This window comes from Tympanuchus pallidicinctus, unplaced genomic scaffold (assembly GCF_026119805.1).
Source record: "Tympanuchus pallidicinctus isolate F22 unplaced genomic scaffold, pur_lepc_1.0 scaffold49, whole genome shotgun sequence".
Classification (NCBI taxonomy): Eukaryota; Metazoa; Chordata; class Aves; order Galliformes; family Phasianidae; genus Tympanuchus; species Tympanuchus pallidicinctus.
In genome coordinates, this window is record NW_026294768.1 from 396,068 (window position 1) to 416,141 (window position 20,074).

At 39.5% G+C, this 20,074-nt stretch overlaps 1 long non-coding RNA gene across 1 annotated transcript; it reads left to right on the forward strand.

Moving 5' to 3' along the window:
- The first annotated feature begins 1,695 nt into the window (after nt 1–1,695).
- LOC128090685 (uncharacterized) lies at nt 1,696–18,734 on the forward strand. The gene is made up of 3 exons (XR_008211059.1): nt 1,696–1,764; nt 18,245–18,357; nt 18,681–18,734. It is a non-coding gene; the product is annotated as an uncharacterized LOC128090685 (long non-coding RNA).
- The last annotated feature ends 1,340 nt before the right edge of the window (nt 18,735–20,074 follow it).

The following is a 20,074-nucleotide window of genomic DNA, read 5'->3' on the forward strand; positions in this document are numbered from 1 at the left end:
TGAAGAGCACTAATCCCATTATGGACCCCTGGGAGATGCCACTTGATCTTTAGATGATGTTGCTTGCATTGTCCTCACTAACATTAAAAAACTGTGTACTATCTGAAGAAATGAATAATATTGAAGATATTAAAAAAAAAAAAAAAAAGGAATCTGCTACAAATAGCAATTTTGAGCATCACCGTTTTTGTGTTCCAATCAGTTTTTCAGGGAGAGTAATATAAGAACACAAAGCTGCACAGCACAGAGGAAATACTCTTTCAGCATTTTTCTGTTGACTTATACCACACTTTAGCTCCCATTCTTCTAAATCTAGAATGATTTTTTATTATTATTATTATTATTTTTGTTATATCAGCCAAGAATCAGGTAGAATCAGGTAGTATCATTAGGCCTTGTGTTGTTTTTTTTTTTTCTTTCTTTCTCGTTTTAATCTGGGAGAGGTATTTTGAAGAGCTCGTAGCCATAGCAACCAAACTTGTTTTAAAGGCTGCAAAAGGTTCAGCTGTCTGTAGAACTGACAAGATGGCACAACTACAGACAGTGGCAAAATGAACTGTGTGCCTTTTGGGACTGCTGCATGGAAGGACAGACTGTTTTTGTTTGAGTCACTTTTGAGCATGTGTATGGAAATATTCTTTTCTTCCAGATGTGAGTATGAAATAAAGGGTCTCTAGTAGTAAAAATGAATGACTGCTGCTGTGAATTACACTGTAGACTATATTGTGAGCCTTAGTTTTGTGTTACTGCAATCTTTGCTGTGGTTGTGTTTGAGCCGTGAGGAAAAGTGAGCCCAAGTAGGGTGTGGAGGGCACCTTGAAGACAGCTTTGTCTCCCACTAGTAACACTGCAATTGAGTCTCAAAGGTTGTACAGATGAGTTCAGTCCATGAATGCACACAGTGCTCCTTGCACTCACTGTTTGGCTGCTGCTGGAGGAGCTGGGTACAGTATATACTGTCTTTCTTTTTGTTCTGTTGTAACGTACTCAGATGTGTAATGAATGTAAGTCGTCAGTAAGCCATAGCTCCTCGAATGACTGTAATCTTGAGATTTTCTGGTCTGCAAATTTCTGTGATTGCTTTTTTCTACTTGGATGGGAGTATTTCAGGGAGGGTCTTAAGTCTCATTAGGCTTCTTTCCCTTTTCCTGGCTAATATTTATATTTTTTCTAATCTCCTAGCTAAAATTCAGTATTTCCACCATATTTTTCCTTTTCTCTATAGGGTAGGATTAACTCCCTTTTTCTGATTCTAGTTCACCAATGAAAATTGTCCTGGAAGCACAGAGGAAGGTTTAAGTGCTGGGCCACTGAGCCCACTTCGTTTCCAGAGAAATAGTATGTGGTAAATGTAGTGTTGCAATCAAAAGATGCTTAATAAAAATCTGTTTGGTCCATTGCTTTCTTGCTCACAGGGAATTTCATCCTCATTTTATTTTCTTTTACTTTATTTTATTTTATATCTTGGGATAAAGATCAAATCCTTTTCTTACTTGCAGAAACTGTAAGGGGAGCAGAGGTGCAAAAAAATTAGTATTTGTATGGAAACTGCTGAATCAAAGCCTGAACCTCTGATTGATCACCTGAGATGAGCAATGAGCCAGCACTGCAAGTACAGGTGAAGGCAATTCACCTGTGCTGCTGGAAGGGGTGGAGCCTGGCTGCACCCCTCCTAGACCCATTTAAGAGCTGACTACCAGTGGGGAAGGGTCTCTTTTTCTGGACATCCATCCTTTGGAGTTTTGTAGGGAGCCCTGAACAGGGGTAAGTACTCTTATTTATTCTCTTTTAGTGTAATAATTGATTAGCTGAACTCTCTTTTTTATTTCATAATTATAACATCTGTATGTTCATTGATTATGAGGTATCATACCTCCATTGTCAATTTATCTTCCTTAGCTTCTTCTGAAGTCCGTTGTTACCCCCAAGTACCAATGTGTATAGGGCAATATGTTCTCAAGGGTAAGATGTTGAGCATCCCACTAGATATGTGTTTATATGTTGTGTAGATGGGACTTGCGAGGGTTGAACATACAGCAGTTTAGGTTCCCAGCAGACATTCTGAACTCAGTCCTTCTCCAGCCTGTTAGGGTTGCAGTGATGCAGTGACCCAAGTTCAGGTTGGTTAAAACCCAGCATCCTGGCTGAGAAGTGCCTAGGCCATGGAAGCAGTGTGCTTACATGTATTTCTGAAGCTGTAGTTTGATTGTTATGGTATATGTAAGTAAGGTTTTCCAGCACATGTTCACTGTAGTTGAGAATTATTTGAGGCAAACATGGAAGCCTGGCAAACTGTAGCATTGTGGAATAAAGAGGAATCCTGCAGTAGAACAACTTCAAAGCAGAGGAATCTAAGCAAAGAACGAGTCACTTGATTGTACTTCTCTATCATTTGGTTTCTTGAAAGCAAGAAGGAAGAACTGAGGACAAGAAGTAAGAATGAACGTCACTAAAATATCACTAAGAATTTTTGTTCTAAAAGTAAGCTACAGAAGGAGACTATAAATTCTTATGATTAGAGGAATGTGGAATTGTAGATTATTTTTCTTGAGTTCTTATATTCAAGTTTATTTAAATAAGAGGTTGACATAATCTCTATTATGCTTGTGTGTGCATAGCAGTGTATTTGGATATGCTCAGGTGGTAGAAAATGATGGGCCAGTAACTCAGTCACTCTATTATAGCAAGAAAGAATTCAAAACATCCCTATAACATTATAGAAATAGTTGCTAGTCAAAAATGGATTTTCTGGTTTCCAGTCCTGTCAAGTATTCGTTTCAATGTATGTATCTCTGTGTGTGTCTATGTAAATATAGAGATAGTTGCAGATACTTTTGTCTTAGTTCAGGATTAAGGACTCTATGTCCATAAGGCTTCTGGCAAGTGCTTCCTTCCCCCCCAGTGCCTCCCTGCCTGCTCTTCCTCAGGTGTGCAGCAGCACTCTACACTTGCAACAGGAGTGTACACTTGTGGACTTGGTGCTCATCTGAAAAAAAAGTAAGCTGGAATATTGACTTAAGACCTAAGCTAACATAACACAGTAGGTGCAGCAAATACAGTCCCCCTGTATGCTCAGAAGTGTTAGTCTTTTATTCTTGTCTACTTTAGCTTCAATCCTGTCTGCAATGGATTTGTACCAGCTATTTGCAATTCAACTGGCTTCTTGCAGAACACCCTAGTGTCCTGATTGTGCTGATGAAATTAAGGCTGTTCTTGGGAGATAGATCAATTGCCTGCCTCCCATTCCTAAGTAGTTCTTGAGACCACAACAACTGCTGCAAGCATAAGGAGAGCACAAGTGGACATTTAAAGAAGCAGATTTTAAAGGCCAAAGACAGAGCAATGCATTTCTCTGGTCTGGTGCCAGCAGATGGGTCATTCATTACAAGATGAAGAAAATTCTGAAAAACCGTGTGGAACAAACTGAGGGCACAGCACAATAAATGGATCATCAGTACCAGATGGATGCATGCATTTCTCAAAATTCTCATCTTACTATATAAAAATATAGATGGCTGTACTTATCTTGTCCTTAGTACACTTCAAATACTTTGATTCCAACCTGTTCTGACTTCCTTGTCAGTGTAAACTGCAAGTACTAATCGCCTCACTTGACATCAAACCCGTAACACTTAGGTGTGAAGTTAAACTGGCTGAAGATCAGGTTGGCTGCTATGGACATTTTAAATGCATCTACAGAGGAAGCTTAATCTTTGCCATTCCAGATAGCTGTCTTAAAAAGGGATGGATTGCTATCCTTAATCACTCCTTTCTCCTTGCTGAATATATAGAGAATCTAAATGTTGACTTAAGATGATATGTCTAACTCTTAGATGGCTGACTCTAGAGAATGGAAATTCTATTTTAAGGAGGCATGCAAGTCCTTCCATGCAGTACTGTTCTCGTAGATAGCTTGTAGTTAACAGAGTGTAGCTCTTGTAGGCCTGGGATGTAGGTATCTAATGTATTTTGAGGAAGATAATTTAACTGCTCTGTCCAGTACTCTTGGTGTGTATGTTTGGTGCTGGAGGTCTACTGGTCCATTAGGATCCCAGTATGAAAGGCACTCAGAGTCTGTAAGATATTCTTTGAACTGCTGTTTATTAGATCTAATGCTATAAGGACATAATAATGAATAACTCATGTCCCTTTAGATGCTGAGAACCCCAAGTTATGCAGCACCAAAGAAGCATCTGACCCATGCCAAACACTGTGCAGACCCCTTTATTTGAAGGGTACTCCCATGTTGATAATTTCCCAACATGCCAGCTCTTTGCTGTACTTCTAGACAAAGGCAAGATAACCCGAGTGGCGTAATCACTGGTACTGAATGGAGCTGCCAGCAGGCTCCTCTGGTACAGTGAAGCAGCTGAGTTCATCCTGTGGCCAAGGATTTGGGCAGAACAACACAGACTGAAGGCCAGGTGGGATATGCAGTGCAGGAACGTCCTGCGTAGGTTAACTGTTGACTGCTTATGCCTAATGATCTTCCAGTCAGGATTGTGACTGTATCTTCAGAGCATTTTCTTAACAGGTAGCCCCATCTGCTTTTTGGGGAAGCTCTGCAAAGTGCATTAGCTACAAACATGCATTATTCAAGAGCACTTCTGTTCCTCATTGCTTTGCTGTATGTCCTGGTCTCCTTACTCAACAGTTGCTGTCCTGGAACAAGTTAGTGCATGCTGAACTGAGGCATTGCAGAAGTCCTGAACATGGAGTTTTTGTGAAGGAAACTTAAAGCATTGCAGTACTGAATCGACATTTGAGAATAATGCATAGAGCAGAGATCCACGGCAGTCCTAGCCTAGCATAGGAAAGTTATGTTAGCTTGTAACCTTTAATGTCAGGAAAGGAGTTCAGCGTTGAACTGTGCATGCTCTGTTTTTCTGAGAGTCTCAGCATGACTTACTGAGTCAAACTGACATCTCTTCCTGGAAGGCAGGTTCCACTTAAGACTCCTTTGTGGCTCACACACTCTAGCTTGCACACGCGCACATTTAAAGGTGAATGAATGGCTCTGTGTCTTTTGAAATGCTACTTTCCTACCTATCTACTTCAACAAGTAAATAGTTTTGTGTCAAGTTAAAGATCAGAGTGCATTATTCTGCACTATCGTATTCATGGCATGGAGACAATCATTATGGCAGATTTCCTTCTCTGAAGACTACTGCTATGGCATTTAGCTAGGACACAGAAATTCTATTGAAAAGACAGACTTCTTCTGTTACTGAGGCTTACTGTCTAGAAGTGCTTTTTTGGGAGAGCAATTTGAAAGAAATCATCCTGAGCACTTGAGCCATTTCTAACTGTAGACAGCTGTTTAGATCTATTTCTGACCACCACAGAGCCAACAGGAAAGCGACCCTGACTCCTGTGCAGGGGTCTTATGTGACTGATGATGGGGCCAGGCCAGGGGCCTGCTCCTGTTACCTGTCCCCCTGTCAAGGAAGAAGCATTGCTGCACTTGTGTTTTCCAGAAGAGGTGATGGGCCATGGCAGTGGGACATCTGGGATGCCAGCAAGGAAGTCAGGTTGGCCCTAAGTAAAAGTGAAAAACATCACCTGGATGTAAATTGCCTTTGTAACCTGGCGTTCACTTATTGCATCTGTTTGCAGAGGGACTGGGCTTTTTCTTGGTGATGGACTGACAAATTAATAAAGAAGATTCAGTGTGGATCAGATAGAATTGGAGCTGAAGGTTTCAGCAGCAGCGTGAGAGGCCTGAACAGTGCCATCATGTGAATTCAGAAGGCTCAGGGTGCATTACAGTCATACAGGAATTCATGGAGTTCTGTAAAAGACTCACAGTAGGGTTGCATGGTGAAGGCATTTGGCTTTTGATCTGAAATGTGCTGCATTTAACACCCTACTCAAACTGATGGTATGGGGCCAGAGCAATGGAAATCTGTGCCCTAATATGCAATTAAGTCATATTATGGGCCTTGCAGCCAAATTTAATGTAAACAGAAAGATCAGAATTTCCTTTTCCAATATTAGAAGCTTTTAGTAGAAAAGAAAATAAGGCCAAAAATCATACTTATTTTTAATTATTATTATTTGGAAGAGAATATCAGTGTACAGCATGGCAAACACAGCTGAATGAGAGGATTTTCATTTGTAATTGGCTTGAAGCTTTTTTTTTTTTTTTTTTTTTTTAACTAGGATCTCCTCTACCACGGTTTGGTAGTAGTCAGAGGCTGAGGAGTGAGGAAGCTGCCCATGCTTTTTATTTACAGTAGCATCTGTAGCGTCAATTTAGTAGATTAGTAGGTGAAGTCTGTGCTCTCAAATCCCTGGGTACTGCCTGCCTTTTAACTACATTTCTGGCTTTTCATCTGATATTCCTACCCTTGTTTACAGATTCTTGATTTTTATTTTGGTAATTCATTTTGGCTTCAGACATTATTCTGGACTATGAGCTTTGATCTCTTACTAGGTTAATAAGAAAGAAAGCATGATTTTAGGTTTGCTCAAAGAAAGCTTGGCCATGATTATGTGGGGACGTCTTAGAACTCGAAGTTTTAGTTTCATTTGATGTTTTTCTGTATTGCTTGCCATCTCTATCTGTATGTTTGGTGGCACAGCTAACTTAATCTTCCCAGAGTCACTGATTCATTCACAAGTTTATTGCTTGGATGAATCTCAGCTGTATTCACTCCTCTCTATGCCTTATTCTCAGACTTGGTCATTTCCTCCTCCTTTTTTTTTTTTTTTTTTTTTTTTCCCCCCCCCATGCATTTATTAAAGTGCAAACTTTAGTCCTTTCCTTCCTTTGGTGACCAGACAGTACTACCTCCTCTTCATACTGAGCTGATGAGATTTATTGCTGCCCTGATTCAATCTGACCAGGTAGTCAAGAGCTTTCTTGTTGTTTATGGAATTTTTAAAACTTTCCTAACTATACTTTTTAAGTGTTTCCAGTCTCTTGAGTTTACTTTTGCAAGATCAAGGTTCTCGGAATTCTTTTATGCCTATTCATTATGAATAAAAATATTTTTCATCTGTGAACTGAATACATGCTCAGATTGCTGAGTAAACATATACAACAAACAGCCAGAAGGCTAAGCCTGTAAAATCCCCTTCATTTGCTGTGGTTTGTGACTTTTGTCTTGTATTTTTTGAGTTTTGTAGGACTTGTATCTAACCCCCTTACCCCATGTCATTCATGCAGATGTTGTACAGGTCAGAGCATAAGTCTGCATTTGTATTTTTGAGATTTGCTGTAGATTGAGTCTAGCTTTAATATATTGATTCATTGTATGAAGTACTGATTCAACTTTGATGTGACTGTTAAACTGCAGTAGATAGAGACCTTGACTACAGCTTGCCCATGAACTTGGGCTTGCTTGAACTTGGCCATCAAGATCACTTAGGCACTACTCCTGGAAAGCTGCTGAATATAAACTTAGCCTGAGAAGATGAACCTGCTGAATTAACTAATTGTTAACAGATGGACTTACTTAAACACAGAAGTCTTTGTTACTCTATGGGAAACACCTTTCAAAATTGAGGAAGAATGTAGGAAAAGGAAAAATATGTCAAATTCCCATTTTTGTTTGGCTATGGGACACTCAGAACAACTTCGCAATTACAGTTGGTATGTATGTAATATGAAATAAGATGGATTTTCTTGAATCTGAAGCTTCCAAAAGCTCTTCAGAGATGACATAGGTGTTACTGCAAAATAGCATAGTGATTACAAGTGACATGCTTTTTTACCCCTATAACAAGCGGGGGAAAAAAAATCTTTTTTTTTTTTTTTTTAAGAATATTTCAAATAGAACGAGAAAAAATGCTTTATGTAAGCAAGAATGAATTTGGTATTCCAAGCACTATCATTCATTATGGAAAATTCTCGGTGCTCATGTACCCTAGAGATCTACTGAGGTACTTACAAATACATGCACTTAGGTACAAGACATAATATTTGCAAACTAATGAAGATCATTTAGTTCAGACACTGAAACCTAGTGAAAAGCTATTAAATAAACCTTAATAAAATAGAATAACCCCACAATTATCAACTGCTAGGAGTCTAATAGGCTTTTATAACAAGTCTTTGTCTTGGATTCTAAAAATAACTTTGGAAAAGACAGATGAGAGGCTATCTGTCTGATTCTGTGAGAAGTCAAAATGTGCTATGAAAAGGAATTTCTTCCTGTATGACCTGGTGCGCTGATGTCCAGCTGCAGCTCATTTCAGAAGTGTTGCTGAGCTTGTTAATGGTGCTTTGAGACAGCTCTTCCTTATCTGAAAGCACTCACTAATGATACAAAGGGTCTAAATAACTTTCATTGCTTTCAAATACCAGTATACTGTGCAAGCTCAATTACATAAACTTGATTTCTCTTCATTCTTTGGAGATAATTTGATTGGAAGTCTTCGAGTTAGCTAAAATGATCCCATTCACCCCTGCCAGTGTAGGTGTTGCCATGCATGTTTCTTAGATAATCATAGATTTCTGTGAATTGCAGTTATTCAGGATAAGACAGCTATTACATTCTCCGAAGTGGCTCATATTGCATGGTGTACCTCAGTGTTTTTGAAACATTGCTCATACTTCTGCTGACAGCACTTTTGTATCTTCAAGATTAACCTTCTGTTGAGCGCAGTGATGCCATGGTTTTCGTACTGCTTTACCTCAGTCTATGCGCATCTGATTGCTATTGTGGGTCATTCCTTGTACAGGTTTGATTTCACACATCTGTATCTGCCTATATTAAATTATATAAAACCTTTTGCTTGAAGAGAAATAAATGACTTTACCTCAGAAAGAACAGAAATCTCCCTCCCTCGTTCCCTTACTGCTTTGGCTTATTTGGAAATGCAAATCTCTGGAGATCTTATTTCAAGTGTTTCAAATATTCTCTACAATACTTGTCATTAATTCATGTTATTACTTTTTTGCCCACATTCTATTTATTATATGGAGCTGGCCTCAGTATGAACCTTGAGAGGTTGCCATCCAGGAGCATTAAAGAGATTTAAATCCCTTAATGTTCAATGCTTTAAAAACTTTTTTATGATATGGCAATTAAAAATGACATGCTGCAGAAAGCAGGATCCCACAGAGTATGTCACAGGTATGGCTCAGCAGAAAATAAGCTGTATGTCCAGTTTCTTCCCTTGGCCTCTCTTTATCTCATAAAAAACCATAACTTTCAAAAAATAAAGGAAACAATACAGATCTCTACTGGGTTGAAGGATGTTTTGTTGCAGCATGGAAAGTTGCAAGTTATTAGAAAACGATGACCATTGAAAGTGGTCACTTCATGGTGCAGAAAATCTGATTTCTGGAACACTGTGTGCATGTATGTTCTCACTTCATAACTGTTTCCAGATAATGGGGCTACAAACTCAGGCTGTAATGGTAAGGCTGTCATCATTGGTCTCAAAGTTCAGATCTTCTTTCTGACTTTTTTTTTATAGCTCATGTGAGGTGTTTGTGGCAATGGTCATGGCATTCTCTGTTTGGCTGCAAATCACAGAGTCAGAATCACAGAATTGTAGGGGTTGGAAGGGACCTCCAGAGATCATCGAGTCCAACCCCCTGCCAAAGCAGGTTCCCTACAGCAGGTTGCACAGGTAGGCATCCAGGCAGGTCTTGAACATCTCCAGAGAAGGAGACTCCACCACCTCCCTGGGCAGCCTGTTCCAGTGACTAAATGGAATAGAATGGAAGGAAAATACAGAAGCTGATATTCTCTGGGCAAACCTGCATACCAAATCCACCTTTAGCAGAAGAAAGATGCAACTTTTCAGAACTCAGGAGAGCTGTACCCGCATGTACTACAGGCATATTTGATGAGCTTGCTTTCCCCTTCTGTTGACTTAAAAATCTGGGCTAAGAAAGAACTTCAAATGTAAGGAAAAGAAGAGGATAGAACACATTCCTTTCAAGGCTTGCTTGGGAAATGCTAGGTCTTTCTAAAGGCACCATTCAGCCACGGGCCTTTTTTTGCCAAAAAAATAACCAGACAGGCAGCACTGCAGAACTGAGTATTCTCTATGTATTTACCTATAGCCTGAAGTAGACTATGGCAATTGTCTTTAAGATCATCAGTATACAGTTAAGAAGTAAGCAGTTGGCAAAGGTAAGGGCATACCAAAGAGTCTTTCCATTTTGAAAGATTTTCATATAGTCCTTGCTCATCTCTAAGTATTAAAGATTTATCACAGTCACAAATCCCATCTGTCTTTCATCATCACCATAGAATATTCCATGGAATATGGAATATTCCAAAAGCTATTGAGCTATTGGAAATTGACCTTATCTGAGGCCTGTTCTTTTTCTTTTTTAACTTGAACTTCTTATTATGTATTCACGTATCTCTTATTTTTGCCCTGCCTCAAGCTGGAAGTCACTTTAAGAAAGCCATCTAAAAAACTCTCTGTATCTCTATTTTGTATGTCTGTACATCTTGGTTTGAGTTGTAGGGTATGCCTATCTTTGGTTCACCTCCTGTACTCCATAATGTGGCAGTATGGCTTTACTCTTTCCAAAACAGTATGCCTTTTCAGAAAGCACTTCACTGCAGCTGAAGTTGTTCCTGTGTTTTTGAAATGTAAGGGGGATAAGAAATGCCATGTGGAAGGAGCAGCTGTGGTGGCTGCATCTCCTCTGTTGTCTGGGGAACATCTGATAAGGTGCCCATCTTGTACCTTATCTGTGGCTCCAGTGGAATGTAGCAAGGCAGAAGCAAAAGACTTGAACTTTGCAGCAGGGAAAGAAGCCTACAAAATAAGACAATTACTCACAGATTGAGATAAAAGTGACAGATGTGAATAGTAAAGAAGTCCACGTAATATCTAACCTTCTTCCTCAAAGCAGAGATTTGCTGTCAGACAGGCTGCTTCAAACACTGATCTCATATTGTCACACAACTGAAGCAATGACAGCGTTTGCTTACTGCTTAAAGGGAGACCTCTAAGGCAGAACTCCATGATAAAACACATTTAGTAAAGTCTGTTTAAGAGGTGAATCCTCCTAGTTTCTGATTTCCATGAAGTTTGTGACTCCTTAATAATGGAATTAAAATTTGTATTATTGAAAACCATATGTTTGGTTACTTTGATCCAACGATTCAGTTTTAATATTTACCTTCTTGTCTATCAGGGTACTTGAGTAATTTTAATCTGCTACAACATTATACAGCTCCTCCCTTTAACAGAGTGGTGTAGACTGTTATCAACTTGGCTGAGGGATCTGGGATTGTTCAATCTGCTGAAGAAGGGGCTCAGGGGAGACCTTGTAGCTTTCTCTAACTACCTGAAGGAAAGTTGCAGTGAGCTGGTCTTGGCCTCTTACTTATCCCATGTAACCAGTGACACGACCAGAGGAAATGGCCTCAAGTTGCACCAGGGGAGATTCGTGTTGGGTGTTAGGAAATACTGCTTCTCTGAAAGGTGGTCAGGGACTGGAATGGGCTGCCCAGGTAGGTGGTGGAGTCACCAATGCTGGAGGCATTCAAGGAATGCTTAGATGTTATGTTGAGGGACATGGTTTAGTGAGAATTACTGGTGATGATCTTGCAGGTCTTTTCCAACCTCACTGATTCTATGATTGCAGGAGAAATAGTTATTGCATATATATTTTTTTTCTATTCTATGTCTCTTCATATTTGGGCTGCTGCTTGGGATCTGCTCAGGAGCATGGGTTATCTTAGGTACTTTTGATCAGTAAAGATGAAAATAAGAATGAAGATCATGTGGATTTTAATATTAGCTATTGGGTGAATATCAAGGATGTAAAAAGCGATTTGAAATATTTTGATGGATTGAGATAAAAAAAATCTAGTAGAGATCATAGTGAATTGTCTTCCCTTCTTCATGCCTCAAATTTCTTAATGGAGAAAGTGCTCTTCAATATCAAGTGAAAATGACAAATTTTAACTAAATCATATCTTTACAGACTTCCTTTGGTTCTCATGAAATCATCTAAAAATGTTATACAGAAGAATGCAGCATTTAAGAGGAAGAGTGAGATTCCATTTCTAGTTGATTATTTTCCTGAACGTAGGTGTCCACATGAGAGCTAGGAACTTGACTCAGTTTCCCACGTAAAGGTACCTGATGAAAATTGAGGTGCTCCTGAGTGCTCCTTGTTTCCTGCTGCTGGTGCAGATGAGTCTGGGTGTTTCTGGAGCTGCCTGTCACGTTCAGCAGTCCTGTATGTCTTGAACTGCAGCACAGTTCTGTGCACTTCTAAGGCCATGCTGTTGGATAAGGTGATGAGAGCACTTGACCAGTATAGGACAATACAGGAACACAGGATTCAGTATTGTCTTGAGACTTTGGAGAGAAGAAATAAAATTCAGCTACAAATAAGCCTAGAACTGGGAAAGGGTCTTCCTCCCAGGCAGATCCTGCTGATGAACTGCTCAGCATAGAGTTGTCTCATGCTCACCAGGAAACATCAACAGGAGCAAAGCTGAAAGCCTCATGGTCAGGGACTTTGCCTGAAAGAGAGTTAAAAGTTACTCTTAGTCTGAAAATCATATCAACAACTTATTCAGTTATTATTTATAACAGAAGTAACTACACAGGCTTACAATCCATACAGGCTCCAGGAATGTCTTCTATTTATGTGGATTTTTTTTTGTTTGTTTGTTTTCCCCTTGATCTCCAGATGGGTTCTTCATTTGCTACGTGAAGAAAAAAATGAACGGAAGTAGAGAGGTGTGACTTGAGTGTGTGTACATACTTTTACATCCCTTTCTTCCCATCCTCAAAGCCCTGTGCTTCACATCCTCTCTGGGAACGTAGGTGACCTGGATGCAAACTCTATAAGGCTACAGGGGAAACTGAAATATATCCCTGCTCCCTGCGAACTAATCTATCTGTAGATTTTTGCAGTAAAAATGAGAATCATAAACATTACCTTCAGGAATACTATTTCAAATATTTCTTAACATTGTTGTGTTTCCTGGTTGTAAGTGAGATTGGGGAAAAGAAGTCTCTTTTTGGTAGAACATAAATGCAGTGATTTGAATGAAATCAAATGAAAGAGTTTTCTGCATTGGAATAATACTCTACAAGTCGTTTTGCTAAAGTGTTTAAAATATCTTGAGCTGGCCATATTCTTTTATCTGCTTGGTTATACACAAATTAATTTGCTCCACGTCCCCAAAGAGTGCAAGATCCTGCCCAAAATGCAGGGCAAGGAACAGCTGTGCACTGCAGTAGAACCTATTTGACAATAAACCTGGATTTCTCACCTTTGAGACTAAACAGACAAATACTCATGAAAGAAGGCACTTCAGAAATGTTTAAAATGTATATATCATGGATGTGAAGTCAGAGAGCCCCATGGCATCCAATTCTCCAAGTTTAATATTTGCAGAATTACTTTGTAGACTAATGTTACTAGAATGCCAATGATACTAATTACAGATCAGTACTAGTACCAATGAGGCAACCAGGTGTATCAGTTCATCAGCCAGAAGCTACTCTTCTGTCAGAGGTGAATTATATCCTAATATTGATGGATTATATCTCCTATAAGAAAAGAATATATATTGAGCTGTTTAGTTTAATCAGAATATCAGTGATTAAACAGATGCTCTTCAAGGTTTCTTTGAGTAGATCTGTGAATGGGAGGTACATGTGAACACAGAAATCTTTAAGGATATGAAGAATATACTAAAATTCCACATGTACAAAGCTAAGGATAGTTAAATTGTTGTATCTAGTATTTTCTTTTCTCACATCAGGACAAACTGAAAGTACAGTTAGCAATGAAATACTGAACTCTAATGTCAGAACCTTGAGAAACAGATAAGGACTCAACAAATCAATCAACAGAATTATGCTCTCCTTTTACCATAGCTGTCCCTCCTCCTTGATAATAGCAGAGAAGGGACAGTTTGTATTAGTGTTTAATCAGTAGGTTCTCTGACTTGGTCTTGAAATGTCAGTTCTTAATCTCCCTTACCTTGAAAAATGAAGATATTGGAATTTGATGTAATACCTTTGTATGAGAGGTATAATCCTCCTCCCACTATTCACCTCATAAACTGTAGTGTAGTGCATTTACATTATCCTGACAGAAGACTCAGTGGTAAACTCAGAAGTGTTCTCTATTTATTTTCTTCAACTTTAAACACATTAATTTTTAGTCATTTAACTTAAACCTTGGTTTCAAGAAAATGTTACCAATAAAACCTAGTTAGGAAAAACACATAAGATTATTCACTGCTTCTGCTAAAAGTTTTCAAATTATAAAGACAAATGAAATCTCATATTTTTGAAGTTCTGTTAGAAATACCCAAGCATTTTCTAATGACAGTTCTGTAAGTCTTGTGGTGAAGACAGATGAAAGGCAAGTAGGTTGGTATATTAAATGATCATTCTTCATATTGAATAGCAATTTCATGCACTTTGAATCCAAGTAATACAGCCTCTTGTTGTTTTGTAACTTGATCACAGCACAGTGACTCCTAAGCTAATTTCTTAAAGGCTCATCTCTAGTCTTAGCTGATTATCCTCCTACAGTGAAATGTTTGGGATGGAAAACAGCAGGAAATATAAATCAGTGATCTATTTTATTGCAGCCATTATGTCTACCCTAGGAGGACTTATGAGCAAGTTCTGTTTTCCATGTATTCAAGCTAGAGTAAACCTTTGCTCCAACTGTACTAAATGTAACTATCTGAAATGCTTTTTAGTGTATCAGTAGTTAAGAGTGAGCACTCTATTCAGAGTCACTGAAGTCAAAGACTTGCATGTAGTTGTCAGAGTTCAAGACATGTGGCTCTGTAGGCATGCTGAGCACAGCCATGGTCCCTCTTGCATCCCCTTCTGGCTTCTGCACTTTACTTTCCTTCTCAGGGAATCAGAGTGAGAGATCAAAGGCAGAAATAACGGGCACAGTGTTTTGCCCACCTGTGTTATCCAGAGAAGTGCCTTCAGATGTCTTGGCACAAGTTTTCCCTAATGATTTCGTAGGGCTTTGCATATGGCTGCAGACTAGCACTGCAGGCCACGTTTGAATGCACAATGTAAAGTTAATGTAGGTGCCCTGCTCACAAAGAAGCAAAATTGCTTCTGATGGATTCTTGAAGATACCAGGGAAAGTATTCACAAGTAGACCAGTAATTAGAAAGATAAATCGTATTCACCCTGATAAGGTGATAAGGCTGGTGATAAGGCTCTATGGCTACACAGCACTCCTTCACAGGAAGCATCCTAGGTCCAAGAGATACTCTCTTGTCCTGGTTTTATGATTTTTTTGGTCAGTATTCCACATCATCCCATCACGCAGTGCACTGGAGTTAAAGGGTTAGTATTGCAGTTCTGTGGCTTGTCAATATTTCTGGTTTCCTGGTCTCAGAAGACAAGAGTGAACTACAACTCTCAGTAGACTTCACTGTTCCATTTGCATTCAAACAAAAAGATAAAACTGACGGAGTCTCACGACTGCCTCTCTTTGCTCTCTGTGCTCCTGGCTGTCTCACTATAGCATTAGAGTAAGGAATGCAGTTTTGTAAAATCTCTCCTATTTTATTTGTGCTATTAGCTTCAAATCCCATCATATTCTATTATCTCACATTCCGCTATTATATTTTGTAAACAAATTTTTCCCTTAGTTCACTGCTGCTGGTTTTCTTGCCTAGGCCTATCTTCCCCACCCTTTTCCCAGTCCATAGATCCCTTAGCTCCCTATCACCAAACCTGGCCAAACTACAACAACTTCCTTCAGTGACTGGCCCTTACATGAGCCCAGGCTAACAGAAGCGGTCTTATTTTCTAGAGAACATTTCTGTTCTTTTATTTTTCTTTTAAGAACTGTGCAAGCTTGGGGTAGTAATGTCATGGTAGTGAAAGGAGAACCTGTGTACTTACCAACAGGTAGGACATACTGCCACCTGCAGAGCCTCAGTTGACTTCAGACAGAGCACAGAGGGCACCTGAAGAATGGGGGGTAGGGCATAATGGATATACCTCATCTTGCTACAGGATCAGTAGATGAGGTAGGTAATTGGGGGTAAAAGGTAAAGGAGTTTACACTAGGCAGCAGAGATTTATCTGAGCATCAGCTTGGTAAGGGCTGTGCAGAATATCTCATTATGCCAACCTAGCTTCTTCCCATTTCACTTGAGCACTGCACAGACTTTTTGACGTGCTGTACATTCTGACATGGTGGGACTCAATAGTCAGGAACCAGAGGAGACAGACCATACCCTCTCAGCCCACCTGGAGAGTTTGGTTTGGAAGTGTCTTGCACTGATGCAAGTGAACAACTCGGGAAATAATTTTTGCTGCTGTATCTTCAGTTAGTGAGCAGGTGTAGCTTGTGAGCTCACAGGGCCAAATCAGACAGTGTTCAGGAAAAGCAGCATTACCTTTAGAGTGAGGGTGTAACCACTCATGTGATTAAGTTCTGAAGTGTGGTCTAGACTACTTAAAGTAAACTCCAGATTGAATGAATATAGCTTCACTTAAAAAATGAAGATGTGTAATTGCTTACAACATGACAGTCTTGAAAAATACAGCTCTCTAGGTGTTAGATTATTAGATCTTATTGGGGAAAGAAATTGTGTGATTTCCTAATGATTTGATCTGGGAGCATCCAAAGGTACAAAAAGAGTGATTTCAGAGAATTTCAATTGGAATCACTTAATTGCTAATTCTGGAAGGGCACCTTTGGAGATTTTCTAGTCCACTACTTGCTTAGGTAGGGTATTGCTCACAGACGTGTCCAATTGGGCTTGAGCATCTCCAAAAATTCCATCACCTCTCTGGGCAATTTGTTCCAGTGTTCAACTGCTCCTGGAGTAAAACTGTTGTTTTGTTTTTCCTGTTTATATAGACTTCCACAGGTGTTCACTTTGTGTTCATGACTTCTTATCCTGTTACTGGGCAGTATCTGGCTCCCTCTTCTTCTTTCCTTCCTATCAAGAATTTGTATCATCAACAAGATCCCCCTAAGCCTCTTCTTTTCCAGGCTGAACAGTCTCAATTCTTTCAGCTTCTCTTCATGTCAGGTTATCCACTTCCTTTGTTATTTTTGTGCCCCTTCACTGCACCTGCTGCAGTAGCTCCCTGTCTCATAGCAGTAAGCCCACAGCTCCAGATGTATCACACCAGAACTGAGTACGGGAGAAGGAATTCCTCTGCTGACCTGCTGTCGGTGCCTTGCCTCTCTGGAGGTCATTGACCTTCTCTGCTGTGAAGGCACAGTGCTGCCTTGTGGTCAGCTTTTTGTCCTTCAGAACCCACAGATTCCTTTGTGTAGTGCTACTTTCCATCCTGTTGTTCTCTTTATGTACTTGGGAGTCTTTCCTTGACAGACACTTGTTGAATATCATGGGATTCTTTTCAGCCTAATACTGCAGCCAATCCAGCTCCCTTTGAATGGCAGCACAGCCAACTAGTACATCAGCAGCAATGTTGTGCCATCTACAAACTTCATGAAAGTGCACTTTGTCCAAACATTCAGGTCATTAATGAAGGTAGATAATATTGGCCTGATATTGTCTCCTGTTGTACTTGTTGTGGTTTCAAGATGTCTGTTATTGATATTCCATATCATAACATCACGTAATGTACAGTGAGTTAAAGAGTTAAGGCTCCAGTTCCATGGACTGTAGATAGTTCCAGGTACATTTCACAGAAGAATGAACTATATCTCCCAGAAGACTTCACTGTTCCATTTCCATTTTCTGTTTAGTGGGAAAGAGAAAACTGGAGTCATGAGACTTCTTCTGCAGTGTATGCTCTCTAGTTGTCTCACCTTCAAAATTAGAGTAAGGCCTTTGGTTTTGGACCATCTCTCTCTTGTTCACTTGATTTATTAGCTACAATTCCAGTTGTATTGTATTATATTGCATTCTCTCACATTGTGCTATAATATTTAGTAAATTAATTTTCTCCCTTAGCTCATTGCTGCTGTTTTGTTTTTAGACCCATCACAGGGCGTGAGTCCATGGGTCCCCCTGTGCCATTTAGTCAAGGAACCAGGTTGAACCAGGCCAGAAACATGACAATGCTGTATCTAAATAAGTATGTAAAAGGCACTGACTGCACTGGGCAGGACTTCTGCTCCACCATATGTTTTTGTTGAGTTTGTAATATAGAGTTGGTTGTATTGAAATGGAGCTTAATTGTAACTTTCCTAAAATCAGAATGCTGAATTGTCATAATTCCAAAGATGTTCACTGTATGTTTCCCATTTACAAGTATTTATAGCTGACCTACTGTTACTGAATCCTCGCTAATTTTATATTTCCTTTTATTCTTTAAGAAATATAACTGTTAAGTGAGAAGATGGAAAATTCATTGTGCTCTGCAGAGAAGAAAGACAATTTTCTTTGTATGAATGGCAGAACAGCCCAGCCCCATGGAAAGATTTGTAGGGTGAGTTAATACCTTTTTCTGGACTAACTGGAAAAATATAGAGAAGACATGAAAGCTGCTTGCAGTTCTGAAGTGGGGGATATATGGCAGAATAATTACTGTTGACCTCCAAAGGTAAATACAGACTGAGAACAGTTGTAATGACTGCAGCTGTACAATGTTGCTCAGTTAAGGAAAAAATAAATGTAATGCAGTAGAGAAAAGGGGAAAGGAATGAAGAGTTGAGTGATCAGATCACATACACTGAGCCAAAAATTTCCATATATCACATGTGAGATGCTTCTGCCAATTGGAAAAGTATCACTGATTTTTACCCCTACCAGACTAATGGCAGAAGTGAGAGGAAGCACCATCAATTTCTATCAAACGCTATAAGTATTTTTGCTTCATCACTTTTTTTTCCACTCTCTGTCAAGGCTAGTGGGGTAAGAATCCTCAACAAGGGAAAAACTGGGGCAAAAGTACTAAGAGAATCTCCTGGGAAAAGGTGAAAAGGAGTTGGGCAGTGTTGCCTATAAGAGTGGATGCGATGATGCCCCAAATTGCAGGTGTATTTTGTGTTGGATGTTGGCAGCAGTGTTTTCTTTGTGTAACTCTGCTTCATGGTATGAGTGGTGAAAGGCAGTCAGAAAGCTCACCTGGCTGTCTGTCAACAGGCATCACTTTGAACCTCTATTTCAATGGCAAAAAAAATGGTGACTGTATGATGTCTGCTAGCAGTCAGTTTGGGTATGCAATTTTTGTGGGAAGAATGATGGAACTGAGGAGACAGCTGGCCTTTAGAGAATCTGGCTTTCTAGTTGTCCCTGGAAAGCAGCTTATGCCACCATGGCACAGAATCATGGAGTCATAGAATGGCCCAGGTTGAAAGGGGTCTCAAGGATCATGAAGCTCCAACCACTCTGCCACAAGCAGGGCCACCAGCCTCCACATTTAGTACCAGACCAAGCTGCCCAGGGCCCTATCCAACCTGGCCTAACTCCTCCAGGGATGGGGCATCCACAACCAGACCTTTCTGGAAGATCTGGACATTCACTGCAGGGACTACCTGAGTTCAGTAACTCTTCTGCTACACATAGAAGTACATGAAAATTGTGAGTAAATGATACTACAGCACAGCAACCAGTATTAGTACTGCTACTAATGCTGATGAAGGTAAATGAACAGATGTAAGAAAAAATGGGAGGTTAGAAGACAAAGTTCTCCTAAAATGTTTGCTGAGAAGGAGTTTTTACTTTTAACATAAGTGTTTCTGTGTATTAAAGTGGGATTGTTCACATGAATACATCTTTGAAGGATTCAGTCTTTAGCAATGTCATCTTTTTTTGACTTTAGAATATTTTAATGTGACTGTCACATGAAAATCAAACAGATATTTTACTGTAGTATTCTTTTCTACATTTTTTTAGTTAAGTTTTACATAAACTGCTGTACATATGTGATTTTTGGGTACCTTTTATGTTTCTCTTACTGTGTGATTGTCAATTTCTATATTTGATTCAAATTAATGAGTTTTTTTAACTGTAATACATTCTATTGGTTATATTGCAGTGAGTCACAAATGTCTCATGCTCCATTTCCTCTCATTCCCTTTGATCACTCTGTATGACTGATTTCTCAATATTGGTGTGCTGCCTTTCATGGTTTTTGTCTTTTCCTTTTGCAGAAATTGCTGACCTTCACACAACCATTCATCCATACTCTGTTCACGTAGAAG